This window comes from Delphinus delphis, chromosome 1 (genome assembly GCF_949987515.2).
Source record: "Delphinus delphis chromosome 1, mDelDel1.2, whole genome shotgun sequence".
In the NCBI taxonomy this organism is placed as follows: Eukaryota; Metazoa; Chordata; class Mammalia; order Artiodactyla; family Delphinidae; genus Delphinus; species Delphinus delphis.
The window spans coordinates 162,646,916-162,673,239 of NC_082683.1; the positions used below are offsets into that span (position 1 = coordinate 162,646,916).

Below are 26,324 nucleotides of genomic sequence, written 5' to 3' on the forward strand. Positions count from 1 at the left end.
CATCAAAGTCAAGATGGTGGTTACCTTCAGGGAGGTTGGGGGTGGGGGTAATAGGAAGAGGTACGCATGAGGTTTTGAGATGCTAGCAATGCCCTACTTTTGACCTGAGTATTGGCTGTATAATAATTTTTCAAACCTTATTATTATCTTTCGTGCATTTTTCTTAATTGTGTTATACTTCATAGCTTTAAAACATGTTTCTTTTACAATAAAAAATAAGAAAATTTTACAGAAGAGGAGTAATATAGATAGGCCTAGCTCCTGGCCCTGAAAGCGTACACCCGATGATCTGGCAGGGACTGTGTGAAAACCCTAACAAACATAAGAAATAGAAGACCAATCACAAAGAAGTTTGTCAGGTCCGTTGGCCCGGGTGAAAGGAGGCCCGGAGGGTAAGGGAAAACATCGACCAGTATGAGGTAGGAGAGGCACTGGGACATAACGACCTCACCTGTTCTGGGAATCAACAAGAGACTCTAACTTCCTACCCAGAAAACAATGGGGCTGACGGGAAGGGAAAGTGGGCTTACGCCCCACAACAGACCAACCAACACCTGGCCCTGCTGTATTCTCACCAAATAAGGAATTACCCTGTATACCAAACCCCACCCACCCCCTGCAAACCACCCTTCCCTTACACCCCAATAAAAATCTCCCACGCCCAGGACTGGGCGCGACTTCTCTGGCCCCTTTCTCTCGGACCAGTGAACCTCGCCCGGGAGCGCTCCCTAATAAAGCTCACTTGAAGCTTTCCTCGGTTTCGCGGTGCCGTTTGTTAAGATCCGACCTTACAAAGTTAATTTCATGAGAGGACAAAGCATTGTTCCCCCTGCCCTTTTTTAATAAAAGAAGTAGAAAACATAAGGTGTTATTAACAGAAACATCCTTGGAAGCAAAACTGAGTAGAACACCAACTGTCTGCCTAGCACCCCAACTACATAGAGAGAGTCGAGGTGACTCTGCCTCTCCTATCAGGTAAGGGATCCCTCTCTTCACCTGGTTGGCAGTTTGAACTGCAAGGAAGGACGACGCCATGACTCGTACAAGCAAAAAATTGATTGATGGCTCATTTTCCCCAGGTACTTTTGGAACCACCTTGCAAAGGGTACTTTCAGTACTCTGATAATTAATGGATAAGCTAGCAGGCACTTTTTCATTCAAAGACATTTATTTCTTAATTAAAATGACATGCAAATGTTAACATTTATTAATTACTTTACCAGTTCACAGCAGTGTAATTAACTGACTTTAAAAGCTGAAAATGATACTTCCATTTTTCAGAAATTGCAGCATTGGGTTGAAATGAAAATGTGAAGTAAGAAAAGTTGTTCTTGGGCCTTCCTCAGCTCCTTTCACAGTCTCCCCCCGACATCTCACCCCTGTGACCGTTTACAAAGTGGGCCATAATGATTAGGATGTCTGATTCCCAAAGCCAGTTCGTAGCCACTGTGCTATTCCAGATTATCAGATAGAATACATAGTAAAGCAGAGAGGCACCATTACGAAGCTAAGAGCAAGTGATACAAAAAGACAGAAGAACCTAGCTATAGGCATGGCAGTTTCTCCCTTCATGATTCCAGGAGAGAAAGTGAATGCCCCATGACTGCAGGCAACGAACTGGAGGAATTGAATGAAGGAGCACTTTGTGACAACATCAACATACTGCGCCTGCTGTAAGGTACATCCACTCTTCCTCATCAATCTCAGCTGAGTCCCTGGAAAACACCACCAGCGGCCAGTGAGCAACGCATCTGGGGCAGGAGGGGCCTTAGAGCCAGCCACCTGGAGTTGGGGGTCAGTTATTCTGCCTACTTATGGTCAGCTGTAGGGAACAAGCAGACGTGGAGTATGGCCAGGAGCACGAATGAATGAAAATGTTCATTAGGCCCCATAGCCACAGTGCTGGGTCTACAAGTCCAGTCAAGGGCAAGGGAAAGGTTTAGGACTGTAAAAAAAAAACCAAAAAAAACTATATATATATATATATATACACACACACACACACACACACACACACACACACACACACACATATCTCACTCAAAACTATGAAAAGAACACTGGAAGACCACAATCAATAAATATTTAATTAAGTGCCTAAAAAATGTAATATGTCAACCTCATTTATTAAATTAATATTCATAAAAATTTCATTACACTTAAGGGCTTCCCTGGTGGCGCAGTGGTTGAGAGTCCGCCTGCCGATGCAGGGGACACGGGTTCGTGCCCTGGTCCGGGAAGACCCCACATGCCGCAGAGCAGCTGGGCCCGTGAGCCATGGCCTCAGAGCCTGTGCGTCCAGAGCCCGTGCTCCACAACAGGAGAGGCCACAACAGTGAGAGGCCCGTGTACTGCAAAAAAAAAAAAAATGATCTATAGGTTAGGCTTTCTTTCTTCATAAGAATTCCAAGTATGAATGAGAAATCATAGCCAATTGTGAATTAAGTAAATTATTCATAGCCTGATTACTTCAAAGGCAAAATTATTTCTTAAAGGTCTTCCAAGTATTTACAGCCAAAAAAAAATTACATTTCATGTAGCATTTTATTTTTTTAAATGATATAGGATAGAGCCTCCAAAGGAAAGAGTTCCTAGGATCTTTAAACAGCCCTGGCCAGTGTTGTCCTGAATCTGCAAAGGACCATTAAAGGCATCACCGAATCCAAGTTCTTCACACAATGACTGAAATGTTGTCAGTCTTCATTAAACCATAATTACATTTGGAGGCAACACTTTCCATGATTATGAGCACAGGATCTGGAGTCAGACTGCTCCGGTTCAAATCTTTGCTTCATACTTCACTGCGTGTCCTGAGGGAAGTGGCTCAACCTCTCTGAGCCTCATTTTCCTCATCTGTAAAACAAGGAGCATGATAGAACCCACTTTAAAAGATTGGGAGAATTAACTGCGTTAATACGTGTAAAGCACTTATAACTGTGCCTGGCATATAGTAAATGCTGACTAAATGTTATTTATTCACAGAAATGTGGATCTGCCATGAGAACCCCATCCCAGTGTTTAACCATGTTCATGTTGTTCCAAGGTGAATGTGCACAAAAGCAGGCAGAGACACTTCTTCAACCACGTTTCTCCCAGACAAGGTCAGGGCATGTTTCCGAGCAGAACACTACTGGGTGTTCAGGGCCAGGGGACACACAGGAATTGAGCAGAGAGCTAGAAATCCAGGTCACAAACAGGACTTTCACAATGGAGTCTCTTGCCCTGTTGTCTCTGAAATGGTTTTCTGGCCCCCTTGCAGTGGATTATTCATGCTTACGAGAGAATAAAGAGAAATTTTGCAAAACTACATGATTAGTTAATCCTCAACAAACTGCGTAGTTGACCTGCGGCAAATGGATGCTTCCTACAGAGGTTTCAATTGTTTGAATGCAAATTAAGTATTTTATAGACCCTTAGAAGATCAAGATAATTCTTTATAAACATCCATTTTATTAGGAGGGAAAGGAAGAGAGAGGGAGAGGAAGCAAGGAAGGAGGGGGAGAGGGAGGGAGGGAAAGAATGGAAGAAGAAAAGAAGAAAAAGATGGAAGGAAGGAAAGAAGAAAGGGAGGGGGGATGAAGAGAGGAAGGAAGGAAGGAAAAAAAACCTAGAACCAAAGGATTTGTAGTATGAACTCATCTGTAAAAAGAAAGAAAAGAAATCCAAACCCCATTTTTGTATGTTACATGTGTAAATGCATAGAAAAAGGACTGAAAGAACGCACATCCAATCATTGGCAATGCTACCTCTGAGAGGGGAGCAGAGTTTTGGCAGGGGTTTTGGTGGGAGGACAATGGGAGCAGAGGGTACTAACAGCCTGGAGAGATGCCCGCCATCTAAAGAGATCAAAACCTGGTGAATGCGGTGGGTCCCCCAAACCTCTAACTAACTCACAATGTGGCCATCCTGCACTGGAGGTCTCCCAACCCTATTTGGCTGTGGGAGTGAACAGCAAGGAATTCTTGCCAGGGGAGAAGAAACCCAATCTGCACGTTACAGGCTAAGAAGCATCACCAGGCAAAGGTGGCTGGAAACAAGCCAACTGGCTAGAGGCCCACCTGGCTAGAAGGGCCAAATGAGCTCACGAGAGTCCCCAGAAAGCAAGCACACCTTTCACATCTCTCTCCAACTGAGTATCTAAGATGGTCCAAATCCCAGGACAGCCTGTACTCCACTTACTGGTGCATTCCAGACATGTCATATTTGTGGGCTGGAAAAGCCTCAGCATCTCTGTCATCAAGGATGTGTCTGTCCTGTAACAGCTGGGTGAGCTAGTGTCTCAGAGTCACCCGCTCATCCTCTAACCCTAATGGTCTTCCTACAGGTACACCTTGAACAACGCATTCAACATCACTATGTGCTAAGCATCTGTACGGTCAGGCCACTCGAGATGACTGTTCTCTTGTTCTCTGTACATCCCCTGCCCGACCAGTCCCTGCTTCACCTACACCCTACTCACATGACTGACCTTCCCTCCTAATCCTAAAGCTTAATCTGTAACTGCCCACATGCCTGCCCCCGCCACAGCCCAGCTAGTGATTGTTCTAACCTTTAGATCAGAACAGCTCCACTACAATAGTTTATCAAAGGGAACACATCTGCCCAGGTCACCAACCCGAGGGGCAGTGAGGGATGTGCCCCTCTGCTGGTTTCCCTGGTAACTGATGAGCCAACCTGACATCAGTTCCCACTATAACTGGTAGCCTCCTTCTCCACCACACACCCCCACCCCCAAGTAGCCAAGACTGCTACCAGGTCCTGCCTGCTGTCTGCCATACACGGTCGCTCCAGGACCTTGCTTCAGACATCGAAAGATTCCCTATGCAATAAAACACTGATGTCTCTGTTGCTGTCTCTAGGCTCTTCCTTTGGTTTTGCAGCTGGGCAATTACAAGGCTTGCAGGTCTGTGGGGCGCAGCCCAACAGCACTATATTCAGAGATGAATAAGACACAGTCCCACCCTTGAGAGGGACAAAGCACTAAAAGGGGCAATTATGGTTCAGTGGTTTTAGGGCTACAATATCAGGAAGCACAGGGTAGTGTCGGAATGCGTGACAAGCACACCTGACCCAGCACACCTGGAGTGGAAGAGGTAAGTCAGAAGGTGATTACCCCTGGGCAGAGCCTTGAAAAGGGGTGAACAAGGGGAAGGGCCAGAGCTGATATGGATGAATGAGGATGCGTGTCCATGCTCCCACATGCCCCTCTGCCAGCATTCCTGAGGCCAGACCTCACCGACGGCCGGTGAGATTACAGTCTCTTTGCCATACACAGTGGGCATTATCTCACTGTTCTTTGGCATCGGAATCCTTTGAGTTTCACCTGAACACTGTTTCATATAGGAACGTGGGCAGAACTGATTAGTCCCTAATAGAAGTCTGTTACTCCACTCCACCAAGAAACTATAGCTGAAATAATTGGGTTCTAGGCTGCAATAACTAAGTAATGCTGCTCAGATATCCTCTGAACAGGCATCATAATTAATCTACTCACAAAACTTGGACGTTTATGCTCAATTTACATGTCTTGGCATTTTCATGTGTATTTTCCTTCTTGAACCACTAGCTCCCTTTCCTTCCCACTCGCTCACGTCTATCTTCCCCTGTGGCTTGGGTTGCCCATGCCTTGTAATATTAAGTGGACTCAAATAGGTTTCCAAATCCCCTTTTTTTAAGAACACATGGGGCATCAGTCTAGATCTGGGCATTCAGATGACAAAGAACAGAAGGAGATCAGGGAACCTATCTTTTTATTCCAATTGATAAGTATCGATTGAACACCTCTGTATAAGATGTTGTGCTAAATACCGAGTAGAATTCAAATCATATAGGACATCTCTCAAGATAGGGACAGTTGGGAACAATAAGACGATTATTACAAAAGGAAACAAGCAGAACAAGGCAGGAACAAGTAACAAATAACAGGCAGGAATTCCAAGAAAGACGAGATCGTTGTCAGAGAGGCAACTGCTAAGTTCCTCCAAAACTGAAAGAGTAAAACTAACACTCAGCACTTAATGGATGAGGTTTGACATGTACCCAAAAAATATCTTAAAGATAAAGCATTGCTAGGACCAAACACTGTATAAACAAGCAAATTCTTGTGGTATTGTTACAGATCCAAAGTTGAAGCAGATAAAATGGTATAAATACGGAAGGCATCAAATTAGCTATGAAACAGACTAAACAAAAGTCAGAGGTCACTGTGGGCACTCACCCAAGATATCCAGGAAAGGAGATGCCTTGGGCCACAGATCCTGTGTACACACCACGGGGACAAATTTACAGTGGAGATAGGTGCTCTGAACCCGACGTCTTTAAATATTTTAAAAGCGCAACTCACACCCACAACTATCTTGCTGTGATTACACAAGAAATTAGAAGCTTTGGAAAAAATTTGACCTGCTGGCTAAACGTCCCTGTTGAGACACAATACGCTGACCAGAGAATGTAAGTATCTTGGTCTTGAAAGGAGTTAAAATTTTCACTATAAATGAACAAAATAGCATACTAGATTTCTTATGAATCTCTCATGAAATTGGTCAATATGAGTCCACTTGGAGAGACTGATCCATCCTAGGTGTGCTTAGACTAAAAGCTAAAAATATAAGCAAGTGCAAATTCACCAAGGTAAATGGCACAAGTACTCTGCCTTCGACATGGACTTCGCAGTCAAAATAATGAACTTATGCAGGGAGAAGCCAAAGTATTAAAAAAAAATAGTGATGACCTGAATTCAGTTAAACATAGAAATGAATCTTAACTGGTAAATACAGTTACAAAACATGATGAAATCGTTATAAATCTTGGAAGAAGAGCTACACAATTTTAAAATAATAATCATTTGATGATAATATACTGGGGGAAAAAATTTCCGAATGTGCCAAAAACAGGAGATACAAGGGGGAGGTGCTATGCGAGTGCAAATGTTTTCACATTTCATTGGGAGAGTTAAGATGCTGATTCACTTTTGGAGTTGATAGACTAGGACATGTAAGTTTAAATATATTACTTAAAGATAAAAAGGTAACTGTAGATAATTTGACTTCCAGTTCCAGCTAAGATGGAGTAAAAGAGACCAGATTTATTTATTTTTTTCTGCTTGAACCAACCAGAAAAAGCAGACAAAATATATTTTATAAAATGGTTTTCAAGAAACTGGACATCAGGCAACTAAGGACAGTGATCCCTGAGAGACAGAAAACAAACGTGAGTCCTACACTGGCCCACCTTATTGTCTTAAGAGAGTATCCAGGCTGTGGCTCAGAAAGGAGAAAGGGAAAACCAGGCAGAGCCCCATGGTCTCCTTGAGTTGAGGACACAAATATGGCCGTACAGGAAGGCCAAGGTAACTAGTGTCCACAGGACAAAGTACCAAAGATGAAAGAGCTGCACAGAAAAGAGAGCTTAAGAGACCTGCAGAGGGTCCTCTTCCAACCTTCAGCTGAGCACTGATAAGCTCATGTGTGAGAAAAAACTAAGACTGGGAAAAGAATCACAAAAAAGGCTTAGAAAGAACAAACCCTAGACAGTGACAGGAATAGTTCCTGCTCTTACCAGCCGGAGTGAAAACCCTCATGATTCAGAGTGCCTCAGTATACAGAAGGGTTTTGTGTCAGTACTAGGGGGAAATTATCCCTAGATTAAATGCTGCTCTGGTCCCACCTAACAAATATTAAAAGCACATCTCAAAACAAAGTTCAATAATATTTAACGGAAACACGAAAGTATCCAGGACCCAACAAGGCAAAATTCAGTGTCTGGTATCCAATCAAAAATTACCAGGCATGCAAAGGAGCAGGAAAATACAATCCATAACAAGGAGAAAAATCAACTGAAACTGATGCAGAAATGACAAAGATGATAGAATTAGTGAACATGGATATCAAAACACTTGCTATAAGTGTATTTTATATGATCAAAAAATTAAAGGGAATTTTAAGCTTGTTAAATATAGACACGGAAGACATGAAAGATCATAAGTGAATGTCTATAAATGAAAATTACAATGTCTAAGATTAAAAATACCCTAGATGACAAAATAAATGAGTCATGAGTATGAAATATACACTGTGGGGAATACAGTCAATAGCTATGTAATGTATATATATATATTTTTTAAAGCATAAGCAGGTTCTTTTTTTTTTTTTATGGCTGGGTTGGGTCTTCACTGCTGTGCGCGGGCTTTCTCTAGTTGCGGCGAGCAGGGGCTACTCTTCGTCGCAGCACGTGGGCTTCTCATTGCAGTGGCTTCTCTTGTTGCGGAGCGCAGGCTCTAGGCATGCGGGCTTCAGTAGTTGTGGCAGGCAGGCTCAGTAGTTGTGGCTCATGGGCTCAGTAGTTGTGGTGCACAGGCTTAGTTGCTCCGCGGCATGTGGGATCTTCCCGGACCAGGGATCGATCCCTTGTCCCCTGCATTGGCAGGCGGATTCTTAACCACTGCGCCACTAGGGAAGTCCCTATGTAATATCTTTGTATGGTGACATATTATAACCAGACTTATTGTGGTGATCAGTTTGAAATATATAGAAATATCAAATCACTGTTGTGTAACAGGAACTAACATAGTGTTGTAGGTCAATTATACTTTAAAAAACAAACAAACAAACTCACAGAAAAAGTGATCAGATTTATGGTTACCGGAGGTAGGGGTTGGGGGGAGAAAGAATTAGGTGAACGCAGTCAAAAGGGACACACTTACAGTTATAAGATAAATAAGTACTAGGGAGTTAACATACAACATGATAAATATAATTAACACTGTGGTATATTATCTATGAAAGTTGTTAAGAGTGTAAATCCTAGGAGTCCTCATCACAAGAAAAATATTTTTTTCTATTGCTTTAATTTTGTTTCTATTTGAGTTGATGGATGTTCACTAAACTTATTGTGGTAATCACTTCATGATGTGTGTAAATCATATCATTATGTTGACACCTTATACTTAAGCACTGTATGTCAATTGTATCTTAATAAAACTGGAAGAAGAAAAATACCCTGGATGGGATTTACAGTAAATTAGAAATTGCGGAAGAAAAGATTCATGAACATGAAGTACCTGTAGTACAACTTCAAGCAGCCAAATAACTAGAATCCAAAAATAGAGGAGAGGGAGGGACAGAAAAAGTATTTTTAAAATGTTTTCCAAATTTGTTGAAAACTTCATAAACCCCACAGATCCAAGAAACTCAATGAATACCAAGCACAAGAATATATTGAGATTTCAGTTTGAGAAAAGCTTCCATAAAAGAGATATGCAAATATGCAAGAAGGAAGGAAAGCTTGGTGGTGTGATGTCATAGGCTGAATTGTGTTCCCCCAAAATTCATGTGTTGAAATCCTAACCTCTAGCACCTCAGAATGTGACTGTATCTAGAGTGAGGACCTTTAAAGAGGTAATTAAGTTAAAAACAGGTCATATGGGTGAGCCCTAACTCAATATGGCTGGTATCCTTATAAGAAGAGGAAATCTGGACACAGATATATGCACACATGGACCAAGGGGTGACCATGTGGGAACACAGTGAGAAGGGGGCCACCTGCAAGCCAAGAAGAGAGGCCTCAGAAGAAACCAACGCTGCTGGCACCCTGGTCTTGGACTTCAGCCTCCAGAATTGTAGGAAGATAAGTTTCTATTGTTTAAGCCACTCAGTCTACGGTACTTGGTTATGGCAGCCTTAGCAGACTAATACATGTTGTAGAAGCCAAATATTAGCCTTACAGAGGCCCATCGTTCAAGCTGATTCAGGGGAAGTTGCTCCCTGCTTCACACCTTCATCCAATGCCACAGGGCCCTTACCCTCCTCTGTTCCCCTCTCCCCCCAGCCTGGGACTTTCTGATGTCTGTTCTTACATCTATTGCTGTTATGCCCTCCCTGAGAGCACCTAGTTTCCCAACCTGGCCCCTAAACTTAATGCCACCTGAGATCTTCAAGGCCTGATGCTGGACTAAGAGGAAGGACACACAGACTTGAAAGTTGACTTTGAGTGGCAGGGAGTCTGGAGGGACTGAAATGCTCTGGAGTGTCACACTGTTGTGAAATGTGCATTTTTTTTTAAAAAAAGGTGATAAGAACCCTTCTAAACAGCAAACTTTCTTACTAATCGTCTCACAGTTCACTGTGGGGTTTGAAATATTATGATAGATGGAACTGAATTAAGACTGGAGGAGAGAGAATGATGAAGTATGAGCAGTAAAGTGTGGGTGTTTGGAGCTCTTCATTTATTCCATAAACGTTTATGAGTGTCTATTATACGTAGGCGCGGCAGACACTGGAGAGCAAAACTTACATAGGGCCTGCCTTCCAGAATCATCTATCAGGGAAAACAGAAACTGATATAAATTCATACAAATATGAAATATACATACACATCTATGTACATAGGCAATATAATATACAATAACAAGCTATAGGAAATTCTGTGAGGGTTACGTCCAGAAAGTTTTGAAAGTGAGCACAGCTTGGTCTGCTCCGGTCTGGGTGGGCAAGGAAGGCTCGCCTGGGAGTGAGCCTTGAGCCTGTGCCACGTAGAAGCTGCGGCCTCTTAGCGAACACTCACCCTGTTCCACTTCCTCTCCACCTCCAGGCCCAGAAGCCTGAGGCTACATTTTCCAGACTCCCTGGGCAGCTGGTTCTGCCAGTGGGAATCCCTGGGAGGAGACTGGAAAGTAGATGAAAGGTCTGGTGGCAGCGGCAGCAAGAGCAACAGAAACAGTGACAGCAGTGACAAAAGCAACAGTGGTAGCGGCAGCCGCAGCGGCAGGAGCGAGGGAGGGCTCTTGGGTTCCTGCTCTGGCAGCCGCAGCAGCACGCAGTCGTGGGCTTGGGTAACAGCGTGTTCTCTTTGTGCACCCAGCTCTAGAGGTGGCGTGCCCTCCTCAAATGAGCAACTCAGCCTCCCGCTTTGCGCTCTGTCACTGCTCCAAGGCCTTTGTTACCAATTTCCCTGGGTGAAATTCCCTCCACTGAAAAAACAAAGAGTGGTTTCTGCCTCCCCAGCTAAACTCATGCTCAGCGCCTAAAATAGCCCCAGGAAACTGACTCAAAGATAGGAACCTGGATTGGTTATCTGAGCTGAGTTGGCTTGAATGCAGTGATTACCTCAACGCCAGTGGGAAATGGAATACTGGTCTCCATGGTACACAGTGGCAAACGGTTACTTAAATTATCACCACTGGCTGCTTGGGATGAAGTGCTTATAGGAGGCTAGGCTTGAGGAGACCCGTGGCTATAATTGACCATTTGGGTGGGAATGATGAACGTAAAGGCTCTGGACGGGCTGGCTGCTTCTGAACACACTGGTGAGTTTGCAGAAGAAAAAAAAAAATGACAAGCTCAGGGCTTTACTATCTCAGCTAATGTCAAGGTTAGAGAACCATAAAGTTTCTATAACAGCAAAAGAGAACCTCTTGTCTTATAGCCACAGAGCCAATCTAGCTAAAACATTAGACCTCAGATTCGATCCTGTAGGTAGCAAAATCGCAATGAACAGATTCACCGGGTCTCTTATGTGATTTATGAGTCTACAGTCAATCAACCAATCAAGTCACTGTTCTAGGTCTTGGGTACAGAGGTGAACAAGACCAACAGCACTTTCACCCTCAGAGAAGTCCAGGCAAAGATCTGGAGGAAAGGCATTCTAGGCAGAGGGAACAGCAAGTGCAAGGCCCTGAAATGCAGCCGGCTTGGGGTGTATGAGGGACAGAAAAAAGGCCATTGTGGCTGAAGTGCAGTGAATGTGGAGGAAAGTAGCAGGAGACGGGGCTGGAGAGGCAGCAGGGGTCAAGGCTGGCAAGGCCACAGTGAAGATTTATTTCATTCTGCTTCAGTAAAAGTCATGTGGGAGTGCTAAGCAGGTAGAATACAGCAATACAATTCTGACACCAACCCCCAGGGTCAGCAGAGACACCATAGCCCCCAAGAAGACTGGCATTACTTCAGATGCCAGCCGCAAGTTCAAGGGTCCCGAGGCCACCCACACTTCTGAATAGCTGGCTAAAAATTCAGGGGCTTCTATGACTCCCTCAGGTTCAATAATTCACTAGAACAACGGACAGAAATCAGGAAAGCACTAGACTTACACCTGAAGTTTTATTATAAAAGGCACAAATCGGGACCAGCCAAATGAAGAGACACACAGAGTGTGGTCTGGGAGTGTCCCCAGGAAATCAGGATGTGTCACCCTCCCAGCACTTGGATGTGTTTACCAACCAGAGATGCTCATCTAAGCCTTGGTGTCCAGAGCTTCACGGTCCAAAATGACTGCCAACCTGAAGCCAACTCATTAGGATAAATGATCAAGACCCACCATGAATAACAACAGCATTTCTATCACTTGGGAAATTTTAAGGGTTTTTAGAAGCTCCATGCCAGGAACCTGGGACAAAGAACAAAGAAATTCTTCATTATACAACAGCAGGAGAGTGTCATAATCTGAGTTAAATTTTAGAAAGATCATTGCAGCTGCTATATTGTCCTGTAAGAGACAAGACAGGACATGGAGCCTAGGGTGGCATTCCAACCAGATGGTCTCTGACTGCCTAGTCTCCCCTGATCCCTGTCTATTTTCCAAACCTGGCCCTCCAGCCTTCCCATTGATTCTAGGAGCTACATAATATCCTTGAAATAAATATTCTCTGCTTATAGAGAATCTTATAGATTCTTAAATCTTATAGATTCTTAAATTCTTAAATTCTTAAATCTTATAGATTGAGAATAAATATTCTCAATCTATACTTTCATCCTCCTATAATGAAATCTATTTTTCCACAGGCATTATCATTTAGTAAAGAGGAAAACCTTTCTTAATCAATTTCAAGGATGAGAGATTAAATTACTTAATAAATGCTAATATTGCAGTGCAAATATTTTTTACTAATTTTCCTTGCAAATATACAATATGGTATCAATATTCTAAGCTTAAGTTAACTAGAGTTGGTTTCTGTTGTTTTCGACCAAGAACCCTAAGTGTTGCATACTCTCTCTTTCTACCATTAGGTTTCCATAGTCTCTCTTCCACAAAAGAGGATGTGGTTGACCCTCAGCTCCTAAGTTTACATGTTCCAGATCTAAACACTCATACTGGTTTTCAGTTTCATTTCCAAAGTCCTGGGAGAGAGAATCTGACCATTTCATCTGGGGTCAGATATACTCTCTTAGTCCAATCAAGGGTAACTCGGAAGGCTGGGTCATGTAGTTCAAACATCACTACTAAGGTCTCATGTGCCTAAAATGATTATAAGTAGAATTAGATCCCCCAAACGTTGTTTCCTACATGTAGGTGGAATGTAGATAGCCAGGGGAGGAAAAAGTATGAATTACAGGAAGGGAAACATGAGCTGATGACGCATAGAAGCTGGAATGGTTGTGGCATTTTCAAAGAACCGGAGAGATCCTGGCCAAATCACAGCAGAAAGATCTGATGGGAAGTGGAGGAGGCGTGGACTTGGCTACGAAGGGGGAGGCCCTATTATGGAGAATCTGGACACCTGGCAGAAAAGTTTCCACTTGTGAAGAAAATGGGAAGCCACGGAACTCTTGGCCGAAGAAAGGTCTGAGAAAAGTGTCATCTAAACAGGGGGAGCGAGTTGGATCTGAGATAATGGTTAGGGAGAGTGAGAGATGGATACAATTTTTTAAAAAGAGAATACAGTAGTTTACTCTATGGAAAATGAAAGAGAAATAAATCACAATTGTAAAATCTAAAGTTGTTAGTGAGAGAGAGCAGTAAATCTCAGTTACAAACAACCGATATATGAACGTCCCATAAAAAAGAATAGCCAGTGGCATGCTGTGTCCTTTCTGTGCTTGTCCCTGACTTTCAGGAGGTAATAGCATGGCAGGGAACCATCAAATCTAATGAATAGCTCTTTTCTTCTTTAAGCGGGGGGGGGGGGGGGGGGGGGGGGGGCCTTTCATTTTTGCTGACTCACCTCAATTTACCGATATGGGAAATTTGTTTTTCATATGCACACATACTTTTTTTTTTTTTTTTTTTTTTTTTGCGGTACGCGGGCCTCTCACTGCTGTGGCCTCTCCCGTTGCGGAGCACAGGCTCCGGACGCACAGGCTCAGCGGCCATGGCTCACGGGCCCAGCCGCTCCGCGGCATGTGGGACCTTCCCGGACCGGGGCACAAACCCGTGTCCCCTGCATCGGCAGGCGGACTCTCAACCACTGCGCCACCAGGGAAGCCCACACGTACTCTTCTTAAGAGGCTCTTCTCCTCCTTTCCTCTCATGTAATTTTTTGTTCAGTTACCTCAGGAAAATATCCCTCCCTTCTGTCCCCTTTTTCTTCCATTTGTGAGTCAAAGAAAAATGACCCTCATCATGAATGATAAGTTTAAAGTAGTGCTAGTGATACATTCATATGAGGAAAAGGAAGGCCCTACATTTGGAAGTGAAATGTAATGTCCTCAAGAGCCAATAGCATCAAATTAGAAAGCCTGGGAAAGAGTCCAAATTTCCCTTCACTCTCCACTACAATACCAATCTATATTTTCATCCTCCTATAATGAAATCTATTTTTCCACAGGTATTATCATTTAGTAAAGAGGAAAACCTTTCTTAATCAATTTCAAGGATGAGAGATTAAATTACTTACATAAATGCTAATATTGCAGTGCAAATATTTTTTACTAATTTTCCTTGCAAATATACAATATGGCATCAATATTCTAAGCTTAAATGGCTTTAGTGGGCCAGCCTGGGTACCTAGTTGCATTTATAATGGCATTTTAGGAGAAAATGCATTATATCTTCAAACAAACAGATTTCAAGTTGATTTCTGGAAATCTAGATTCTGAAAGTTGAACACTGCTTAACTCAACAAAAGATTCTAATGGGATATATGAAGTTATATAATTATTTTAAGTATAGTAATGGAGAATTCCAACATGCATGTTTAATGAACGTGACTTTCTTTTCTCACCATTTGATGTTTTGGTAGGCAGCCCATTCTTTATTTGTTGTTCTTAAGCTGTCAGGATGAATTCCGCTAGCTCACAGAGTGAAAAGAACATGAGCTGGAGGTATGAGTTTTGCTGCATGAGTTTTCTAAATATATTCATTAATGCTCCATAAATTAGCCTCAAAGCTGGGTGTCTCTCTCAATTCAGAGCATCTTCCCACTTGCTTTAGCACCACCACTATCTCACTTTTATTGTCCGTATAGCCAGATGCAGCTGCATTTATTTACATTTTTTAAATGAATGAAACTCTTAACTTGTTGACATATTGAGAGTCTAAAAATGTCTCATTTAAAGTCATCCTCACAACTACATCCGCATGGGTGGCAGTTGAATTAGCCCCACTTTTTAGCAGAGTAGATTTTCAAGAGAAATGTTTACGTGAAAATGAAGCGTTTCAATAGCCTTATTATTGGGTGACACAGAAGAAACTATTTTCATTGCCTTTCAAGTTTCCAACTGAAATTTCAAGTCAAGGCCGTGAGACAAAAACCACAGGAAAAAAATGAAATGGGAGTACAGCTGCGTTTCCGTTTCAGACTTCCCAGAGGCTACTTCTTCAGTGACTAAACCATCTCCTTTTGAACTTTTGGCTCGGGCGAAGAAAGATCAGGAATTCTGAAGCTATGATACAGCCTTCAAAATCAGCCTCTCAATGACCCACATTGTAGGATTTGAATAGTATTCATTCAATTGCTAACATTTATCGAGAGGCCACTATGTGTGAAGCTCTGTGGGATGGAGTCACAGGGATACAGAATGGAATAAAATTCAGTGGCTGCTCTTGAGAAGCATACAATCTGGAGGGAAGGCAACTAGTTATAATATAAAGCAACGTGAAAGGAAGAAGTATAGGGCCTTCCCTGGTGGCGCAGTGGTTAAGAATCCGCCTGCCAATGCAGGGGACACAGGTTCGAGCCCTGGTCCGGGAAGATCCCACATGTCATGGAGCAACTAAGCCCGTGCACCACAACTACTGAGCCTGCACACATAGAGCCTGTGCTCCGCAACAAGAGAAGCCACCACAATGAGAAGCCCGCACACTGCAACAAAGAGTAGCCCCCCATGGCGGCAACTAGAGAAAGCCCGCATGCAGCGACAAAGACCCAACACAGCCAAAAATAAATAAATAAATTTAAAGAAGAAGTATAGAAGAGAAGTAAGCAAAATACTGGGGAAAGATGAAGTTAGGAATGATTAATTCCAACTAGGGGGCTCAGGGAAAGCTCTGTGGAGATCTGGATTTGAATGGAAGCAGGAAGAGTCCACAGACAGTATAAGTAAAAACATAGAGGTTTGCATGGCAAGTTCAGGGAAGGGTGAGGAGTGCAGTGTGACATGTGTAGGCGCAGAGACAGGCACAGTGGGTGAGGAAGCTGGAAAGACAGGTCGGGCCTCAATCCTGGAGGGCCTTAAAGCCACAGCCAGGAACTGAACCAGATACTTTGGGCAAGAAGGAGACACTGAAGATATTGAGGGGGTAGAACTATCTGCCCTGTTTGTAGGAAGATGACTCATGTGACAATGAAGAAAATGGGCTGGAAATTTGATATGTCAAGAAGCGATTGAAATAATCCAGAGAAAGGTTAGTAAGTACTTAAATTAGAGCTGAACCAGCGTATTGGGTTGGGAAGGAAGCTCAAGGGAAGAAAGGACAGGACTTGGCAATTGATTATTTGGGTGTCAAGAGAGAATGGATTCTAGAGAGAATGGAAGAACAAGCAATGGAAGATGACTGAGGTTTCCGCCCAAGTGACAACAAGGGTAGAAGTCCCAAGAGTCATGATAGGTAAATATGGCAAGAGAAGCAGTATGGTGGAAAGTGTGATGTTAAATTAAATGTGGTCATTTTTGGTTACTGATGAGAAATGCATGTGAAGATATCCAGAAGACCATTGGAAATTTGCATTCACCATAAGAAATTCAGCAGTGGATATAAGTGAGAGCACCTCAGAAAGGGAAGCTGAGCAAGAAGAGAAAAGATGAGAAGATAAAACTTTGACGAAAGCTACATTTAAAGAGTAAGCAAACCCTCAGGATGGGAGAAAATATTTGCAAATGAAACAACTGACAAAAGATTAATTCCAAAATTTATAAGCAGCTCATGCAGCTCAATAACAAAAAACGAACAACCCAATCCAAAAATGGGCAGAAGACCTAAATAGACATTTCTCCAAAGAAGATATACAGACTGCCAACAAACACATGAAAGAATGCTCAACATCATTAATCATTAGAGAAATGCAAATCAAAACTACAATGAGATATCATCTCACACCGGTCAGAATGGCCATCATCAAAAAATCTAGAAACAATAAATGCTGGAGAGGAGGTGGAGAAAAGGGAACAATCTTGCACTGCTGGTGGGAATGTGAATTGGTACAGCCACTATGGAGAACAGTATGGCGGTTCCTTAAAAAACTACAAATAGAACTACCATATGACCCAGCAATCCCAGTACTGGGTACGTGAGTCATGTACCAAAATGTTCATTGCAGCTCTATTTACAATAGCCAGGAGATGGAAACAGCCTAAGTGTCCATCATCGGATGAATGGATAAAGAAGATGTGGCACATATATACAATGGAATATTACTCAGCCATAAAAAGAAATGAAATTGAGCTATTTGTAATGAGGTGGATGGACTTAGAGTCTGTCATACAGAGTGAAGTAAGTCAGAAAGACAAAGACAAATACCGTATGCTAACACATATATATGGAATTTAAGAAAAAAAAATGTCATGAAGATCCTAGGGGTAAGACAGGAATAAAGACACAGACCTACTAGAGAACGGACTTGAGGATATGGGGAGGGGGAGGGGTGAGCTGTGACAGGGTGAGAGAGTGGCATGGACATATATACACTACCAAACGTAAAATAGATAGCTAGTGGGAAGCAGTCACATAGTACAGGGAGATCAGCTCAGTGCTTTGTGACCACCTAGAGGGGTGGGAGGGAGGGAGACGCAAGAGGGAAGAGATATGGGAACATATGTATATGTATAACTGATTCACTTTGTTATAAAGCAGAAACTAACAAACCATTGTAACGCAATTATACTTCAATAAAGATGTAAAAACATAAAATAAAATAAAGAGTAAGCAAAGAAGGAACCAGGAAAAGTCACAGAGAAGGCATCATCCAAGATGCAGTTAATGAGCCAGAGAATGTTCTTCTTGGGAGCTAAAGAAGGGGGAAGATGGAGGCATGGGATTTGAAATACCCTCAGTTGAAAGCTCTTTGAGATTGCTACCTATTGTTGCTGTGGCCACACCAAAAACATCAAACAGGTCTCTCCTTAGGAATGGAAGTATGGCCCTAGCTCTCCTCTGTACACCTGCTCATGGGGTAATCAGAAGCATCTCCTCTTGGCCAGTCAGTTAGGTACTGAAAACTACCAAGTCAGTGAGACTCTCGTAGGATGAATTAAACAGGGAACAAATCCAGGAGTTTGGAAAAGCTGAAGCTGCAAACTTTTCCATCTCAGTTGGCTGATTTCTGTTCTTAGATCTGCCCTACTTTATAACCCAAGTCCTCTACCTTTCGTTGAGGAAATGAAGTCCCCTTTGTTTATTACAGGTGAAAATGACAATGAGTAGTCATATGCAATCCATCAGGTTAGCTGAAATTGTTCAGGCATCTCCCTGTACCCTCAACTAGATGGTTATTATAGTGATCGTTGTTATACACTGTATATGCATGCAGTGCTTCAGAGCTAAAGAGGACTCTTCCATCCATTGACTCACTTGCTTTTCACCACAACCCGGTAAGAAAGATACTATTTTGTTCTCTCCGTTTCTCACACTCTGAAATCCCTTGCACTGCTTTCTCTCGGGATTGCATTCAGGTCATCTTTCCACGTCTTTCTCTAGCTCGTTCTCTCCATTAACTGGAATCCACCTCACCTTCTTTCCCTTAGCACATGATCTGTTGCTTTCTAACCTCATCCCTAGTCGGTATTTTCCTTCCGGCAATCCTTGCCTCCAAGCGAACAATCCACCATTATCTGTCCCATTTCTGTTAGGTTTCTCTCCCTCCATCTCTGCCCCATCACCCTTGAGCTTTAAAAGAATCTGCATTAGAACCTAGCATTCAGAGACAGCTACTTCTCACCAAAGTGAGAAGCTACTTGCCACCAAAACGCAAATAGGCTCGAAAGGGCGACTTTCATACCAGGCATATCCTTGGACAAGTGGATCAAAACCGGGGAGGGGCCGGCTGCTGACAGCTGGCTCCCTGCCCCATCTGGCATTTTCAGTGCACAGTCCCCACCGCCACCCCCTCCTGGGAGCCTCACTCTACCCTGCTTCACCTTTCTTTGTAGCCCAGGAAGACCGACATTTACAGCCTGCATCCCCAGGCTCTCTTGCCCTCCAGCTTCCAGTTGGGAGAAGCTAATAGATATCAGAGGATGGGAGAAGAGGACGAGCAGGAATTGATTCCCTGGCTCCCTCCCTGCCACGCAGATCCTGCTAGGCAGCCACCTCCTACAGCCACAGCTACTGCTGTCCCTGGCTCTCGTGACTGTCCCTCCCCTGCCTCTGTCAGGCTAAGGGGTGGTAATGGCACCCTTTGTTACGAGCCCCAGTTGATAGGAGTCATCCCTTACCATCCCTGTTAGTTCCCTTACCCCTGTCCACCTCTGGGTTTCCCTTCATTAAACTCTCCTCAATTACCACATTTGAGGGTGACCTGCCAGACAAGGTCCCTTTACAGAGCATTCGGCTCTCAGCAACTCCCCACACACCCCACGATGCCATCAACAACTGCAAATACCTTAGTAATAATTAACCCAACAGGGTACAAGGACCTAGAGAAAGGAAACTTAAGACAGATAAACGTTGGTGAAAGAAATAATGTATTCATTTCCTAGGGCTGCCATAATAAAGGAATACAAACTAGATGGCTTAGACCAATAGAAATTTATTCTCTCACACTTCTGGAAGCTAGAAGTCTGAAATCAAGGTGTCAGCAGGACCATGCTTCCTCTAAAGGAAGGGGAGAATACTTCCTTGCCTCTTCCAGCTTCTGGAACTGACAACCCCTGACTTTCCTTGGCTTGAGCTGAAGTCCTTTAGTCTCTGCATCTGTCTTCACATGGCCTTCTCCCTGTGTGTCTCTGTCTTCACGTGGCCTTCTCTTTTAGTCCCTGTCCAAATTTCCCTCTTCTATAAGGATGCCAGTCATATTGAATTATGGCCCACTCTAATGGCCTCATTTTAACTTGATTACATCTGCAAAGACCCTATTTCTAAATAAGGTCCCATTCTGAGGTCCTGGGAGTTAGGATTTCCATGTCTCTTTTTAGGGGACACAATTTAACCTATAACATCAGAAGCACAGGCTGCTAGGTGTCTAGGAATGCCTCGCATTTCTAAAGAGGCTGAACCTGCAAAGCACGCTACCTACAGCCATTAGTACCTGCCAGCACAGCACTTGTGTCCGCCTACAGGGCCCAGCATGGGGGATTTAAGAAGAAACCAGCCTCCTAGATTTCTTCATTGCTGATTCAGTCCTACTGGTGAACCAAAATAACAGCCCCTCTGATGAAGCTGTGAAAAGGTGAGAAATGTAATGGGTCATGTTTCTGATAGACTTGAGGAAGTTCAGGGGGAAGATGCTGTCTATGGCATTGATATATAATCATAGAGGCTATATTTAGACTCTTTGATTATAGAAAATGATGCTCATCTTAACACTAGCTTTTTCCATGTTTGCTTTCCTGAGTCCATTACTGCCACTTTCAAAGACATTAACTCGAGAAAAATAATCTCTGTTCGGAGACCACAGACTTGCTTCTTGGGTGTTCCAAGCTGGCAAATGGTATTTTTAACAGTCATTTTTTACAGAATCAAGGGACAAAAATATGGTGACATCTTTAGATAAATTGAAAATCTAAAATTCTTAAATCTCAAACTGTAAGCTATAATTGTCCATTGCCTGGCCCTATAAAATCAAATCAGCATTTCAATTAACAAGCTTTGCCACCCTTGATAAGGCATTGTCCAAACTCCTCCATTTCGGATAAACAGTAGTCTCATGAAACTAGGCACACATCTTATATCCAATCACATGTCATTCATTTCATTTACTTATTCAGCAAATAATAATTAGTCAGCTACTATTTGCTTAGCAGGTGTTATAGGTTGAACTGTGTCGTCTAGAAAGATACGTTGAGGTTCTAACTGTACCAATACCTGTAAGGTAACTGTACCCAGTACCTGTAAATGTGACCTTATTAGGAAATAGGATCTATGCAAGTGGAATAGAGTTAAGATGAGGTCATACTTTCGAAAACAAACATATGGTTACCAAAGGGGAAGGTGGGGAGAGGGATAAACTAGGAATTTGGAATTAATGAATACACACTACTATATATAAAATAGATAAACAACAAGGACCTACTGTATAGCAAGGGGAACTATATTCAATATCTTGTAATAACCTATAATGGAAAATAATCTGAAAAAGAATAAATATATATATATTTATATTTATAACTGAATCACTTTGCTCTACACCTGAAACATTGTAAATCAACTATACTTCAACAAAAAAATTTAAAAAATTTAAAAAAAATGGTGAGGTCATCCTGAATTAGTGTGGACCCTAATCCAATATGACTGGTGTCCTTATAAGAAGAGGAGAAGAGACACTGAGACAGACAAAACAGGGAGAACACATGTGATGACAAGGCAGAGACTGGAGTGATACACCTACAAAGCAAGGAATGTCAAGGATGGCTGGTAACGAAAAATGCTAAGAGAAAGGCATGGAACAGATTCTCCCCTGGATCCTTCAGAAAGAGGATGGCACCATGGACACCTTGACTCTGGACTTCTAGCATTCAAAACTGTGAGAGAATAAATTTCTGTTCTTTTAAGCTACGTAGTTTTGGGGAATTTGTTAGGGCAGTGGTGTTCTTCTTCTTCTTCTTCTCCTTCTTCACCTTCTCCTTCTCCTTCTCCTTCTTCTTCGCTGAAGTATTTCAGTTTTACCTCCCAAACTAGAATATAAGCCCACAGAGCAGGGATCTTCGTCTTTTTTATTCTGCAGCCCAAGTACTAGAATACTCCCAGGCACATCATGGTCAATAAATGTTTGTAGAATAAAACACTAATATGTATAAAATAGATAGCTACTAAAAACCTGCTCTCTCTCTACCTTTGCCCCAAGTAGACTTCATCCACTCTCTTGGTTTCACTTATGCCAAACCCTCTCTCATCTGCCGCTGTACCCTAGACTTTCTCCTAAGCTCTGGTTGCCCACCTGTCCATCAATCATTTGGGTGTCACATAGCCACCTCAAACTCACCAAGTCCAAAACTCATACACATATTTGTCATACACAGTACAGCTACAATGATACTTTGAAAATTCAAATCTGATCATGTCACACTCCTGCTAAAAATCCTTCAATTATTTCCCATAACTTTTAGGATAAAGATAGGAGTTTTTGCATTCCCTTCATAACCTGGTCCCAGCTCACTTTCATTGGTCTATCTATATCCTTCTCTTTACTCATTCCAGCTGGACTGACGTTCTTTCAATTCTTCAAAAGTGTCTCATTCCACATGACCTAGAACTCTGTTTAGCTAATTCTACTCTTGGCTTGAACATCACTCTCTCTTGGGAGCCTTACCAGATACGCCAAGTTTGGATCTTCCTGTCTCAGACCCCGTATTGTATAAAGGTGCATGGTGCACCTCTTGATAGCATTCAGTAGGGTGAATAATGGCTTCTTTAATACTTGTCTTCCCTGTGAGGCTCTAGGCTGCCTGAGGGCAGGATCCACATCTGCCTCATTCCCCACTGTACCCCCCAGACCCTAGATCAGTGCATGGCATAGAGTAAATACTTAGTAAATTAATGGAGAAACGAGTGTGGTTACAACTGAAGTACAATATGCTCTCATTCTCCCACCATCCTGAATCTCTCCTTGATATCTGCAAATCAACATGATAGGAAGAGAGAAAGATGCCCTAAGCTCTGAGCCACCAATTCCATGCTAGAAAGTCTGCCTTATCCAGTTAGCCAGGGGAGAGTTCATTTTAAGCCCAAGAGGTAAAGGAGGAGAAGAATGGAAAGATGGAAAGAATGCTGTGCTTACAGTAAGAAATGAAGGGTTACAAATCCCAGTTCTGATTCTTATTCGCTGTATGGTTTTGAATGCATCTCACCCTCTGAGCCTCACTCTCTTCATCTGTAAAGCACGGATAAAAAGCCCTACTTCAGGTCTTCCCTGGTGACGCAGTGGTTGAGAGTCCGCCTGCCGATGCAGGGAACACGGGTTCGTGTCCCTGTCCGGGAAGATCCCACATGCCGTGGAACAGCTGGGCCCGTGAGCCATGGCTGCTGAGCCTGCACGTCCGGAGCCTGTGCTCTGCAATGCGAGAGGCCACAACAGTGTGAGGCCCGCGTACCACACACACACACACACACACAAAAATCCCTACTTCATAGGCTTGCTGTATTAAATGAGATACAGTTTATGCAAATCTTTCATAAACTCTAAAACCTATAACCCACGAATGTTTTTAATACTGATAACAGAAACTTGTGAATAATTATGTTGCAACAACCAAATGCCATCTGAGACTTGATTTATGCAACTTAATTTACTCCATTTCATTAAAATAACTGGGCAATCGCTCAAGAATAGAGGCACATATAAACTTCAAAAACAAAATACAGTGACATATAAATAATTATTTATATAAACCAGACTTTGCATCATATTCTCTAGCTCCCTCCAGCCTTCGTCCTGGAAACTCTATGCTCTAGAGGACTGCAGAGGAGGCATTTGGCAGGAGCTTCGCCCGAGTCCCAGGCTTCACAGAAGTGCAGACTCCACCGCCCCAGAAGAGAAACAGTTTTCCTCGTCTCCACAGCATGACTTGAGGACAGCACACAGCAGGCACTCAGCAAGGCCAAGCTGACTCCCCCCCGTGGATCTTCATGCAGAAATTTAGGATCTCTAACCCCTCACTTTGCCCATCACACCTGGTAAGGCATGAAGGCCGAGTCCATTATCAGAAAGAAGTCTTACTTTTAGCAGGTTAGGCATATATATCTACAGCGTCAAAAGGATTCTTTATTTTCACCATGGAATCCCCCCAGAGAACTCCTCGATGGGCATTGGAAAATAATCTTCCCTCTCTGTCCCTCTATGTCACGGACCCCATAGTTCCCTCTGTCCTCCTCCACCAACTGTCCCCCCAGTAGCATCTGAGCTTCACCTTGCAGGGGCAGCATAAGTCACTGAGTGAATCTGATGGAGACCCAGATCCTTCTGATTATTCAGAGGGGCACATCTCCAAGACAGCACTTTCTTCTTGCTAATGCTGACCACTTTAATAGCATTCCCACCTCACATCAAAATCCCTGGCCTGAGAAGATGGAATAGTACAATTGCACACCTACCCACTGCCCATACCTGAATTCACTTCTTCTGCCACACCGTCTTTTGCGTGCAGTCTTCCCTGCAAATATGCTGGTAAATAAATACACCAGCAGATGGACAGATTGATGTATCAAAGTGAAAACACTCGGTTTCTCTGTGCCAATGAACAATTGGATCCCAGTGTAACACAAAGAAAGAACAAAGCTGAACGGTCACTCTGAACTACAAAAAGCTGGGGACCGATATTCAGGAAGCCTGTGACAGATCAGACTCATGCTGCCTTCCATCTCAGGTGGGTGCAGTGAGAGCCGCCTGGGAGATACTTCCCTGGAAGATATTTCCCTGCAGCTTCCATCTCCTGGCCCCACAAATGACACACACGCTGTGCAATAAGAGATGTCATCAGTCTGTCTTCTTTAGGCACGTGGGCAAGGACTTGCCGGAAGACGGCCAAGTTCCTCAAAATTCCCCACACTTAATTCTCAGTCCCACCATTAGCTTCCTGGATGACCATAACCAAGTTGGGCAATCTCTAAAACATGGGATGTTTGTGATACAACCCACATGTGACATTTTCAAATACATTATTATCATTTGTAGGCTTCAGCTCATTATTTTTTTATTATTTAATTTTTTATAGAGCAGGTTCTTATCAGCTATCTATTTTATACATATTAGTGTATATATGTCAATTCCAATCTCCCAATTCATCCCACCACCACCCCCTATTTTTAAAAACAATTGGGTCTTCATATTCTGATCATAAAATATATATTCGTGTAGAAAAATAATACACAATCGTTATAAAGCATTTGGAAATACAAAAGGAGAAAACCCACGTCACATCGTTCCATGACCTAAGGGAAACCACTATTAACACTGGGCATTTCCTATTAATTTTGTGTGTGTGTTAAGTATGTAGATGCAGATATAGACAAATGTATATATGTGTGTGTACATACATATATATATAACTTTGTACATACAAACTTTATGTATTTGAACTTGTTTTTATTGCTTAACATTATATCAAGGTTAAGCTTCTATGACTTTAAAAGTCTTTTTAGAAATCACTTTGCCTGAAATCCATATAACATTCCATCAGAGACCTTTTGTAAGATCATATTGTGCTATAAATACAGAGTGGAGTTACTGGTAACGAAGTGTTCATCAAAGAGAACCTGCTATCAGCACTTCTTTGACCAGCACCAGCCCCTATCTTACTCAGTATTTACCAGCACCAGCCCCTGTTTTAGGGCCTGCTGCCTTACCGACGACCATCAGGCAAAGTTCACGATTTTAGTCAACAGCCATTTCGCTGCTGCTTTTGTGAAATGAAGAAGTCAAGTCTTCTGCAGTAAGAAACAGTACTTTCTCTCTCTCTCTGTCAGGAGCAAAAAATTATCTTAGGAGCTCACAAGATTCCTTGAACAGATGGGTGGTAAGTAGAAGCCACTGTTGGCAAGGTCCGTCAGACCCAGGATTGGACGCAGGCTGGAGTCCCCTCCCCACACTTCCCCAAGTCAGCACAGGCCCCCAGTGGGCAGGTCTGTGCCGGATTCGGCTTCGTTTCCCCCCAGGCACATACCCCACAGGCACCAACATGGAGTGAGCAGTCAAACTCACCAAGCTTTTTTCAGCACCTACTTCTGGTCTACATGGTGCCAGATGCTGGGGAGGAGTTGTGACTTCAAATTTGGTGGGATGATAAGATGCAAACATTCTTTTATTTTTGCCATAACTTTTTAAATTGAAGTATAGTTGATGTACAATGTTGTGTTAGTTTCAGCTGTACAGCACAGTGATTCAGTTATATATATGTATTCTTTTTCAGATTCTTTTCCCTTATAGGTTATTACAAAATATTAAGTATAGTTCCCTGTGCTATACAATAGGTCCTTGTTGGTTATCTATTTTATATATATGCATATACTCCCATCCTAATCCATCC

The 26,324-nt window shown here is 42.8% G+C and overlaps 1 protein-coding gene across 10 annotated transcripts in view; it reads right to left on the bottom strand.

Moving 5' to 3' along the window:
* The window catches only part of CNIH3 (cornichon family AMPA receptor auxiliary protein 3), a 282,314-nt gene that overhangs the window by 161,685 nt on the left and 94,305 nt on the right, over positions 1 to 26,324 (bottom strand). The window contains exons 1-2 of one of the 10 annotated variants that reach the window (XR_009517056.1): positions 23,151 to 23,170; positions 925 to 2,853 (exon numbers count right to left, since the gene is read on the bottom strand). The gene's annotated coding sequence lies outside the window, so the exon portion shown is untranslated. Of the gene's footprint in view, positions 2,854 to 23,150; positions 23,171 to 26,324 lie in introns of those variants that run through there. The other 9 variants (XR_009517036.1, XR_009517051.1, XR_009517055.1 and 6 more) reach the window with 9 other exon arrangements.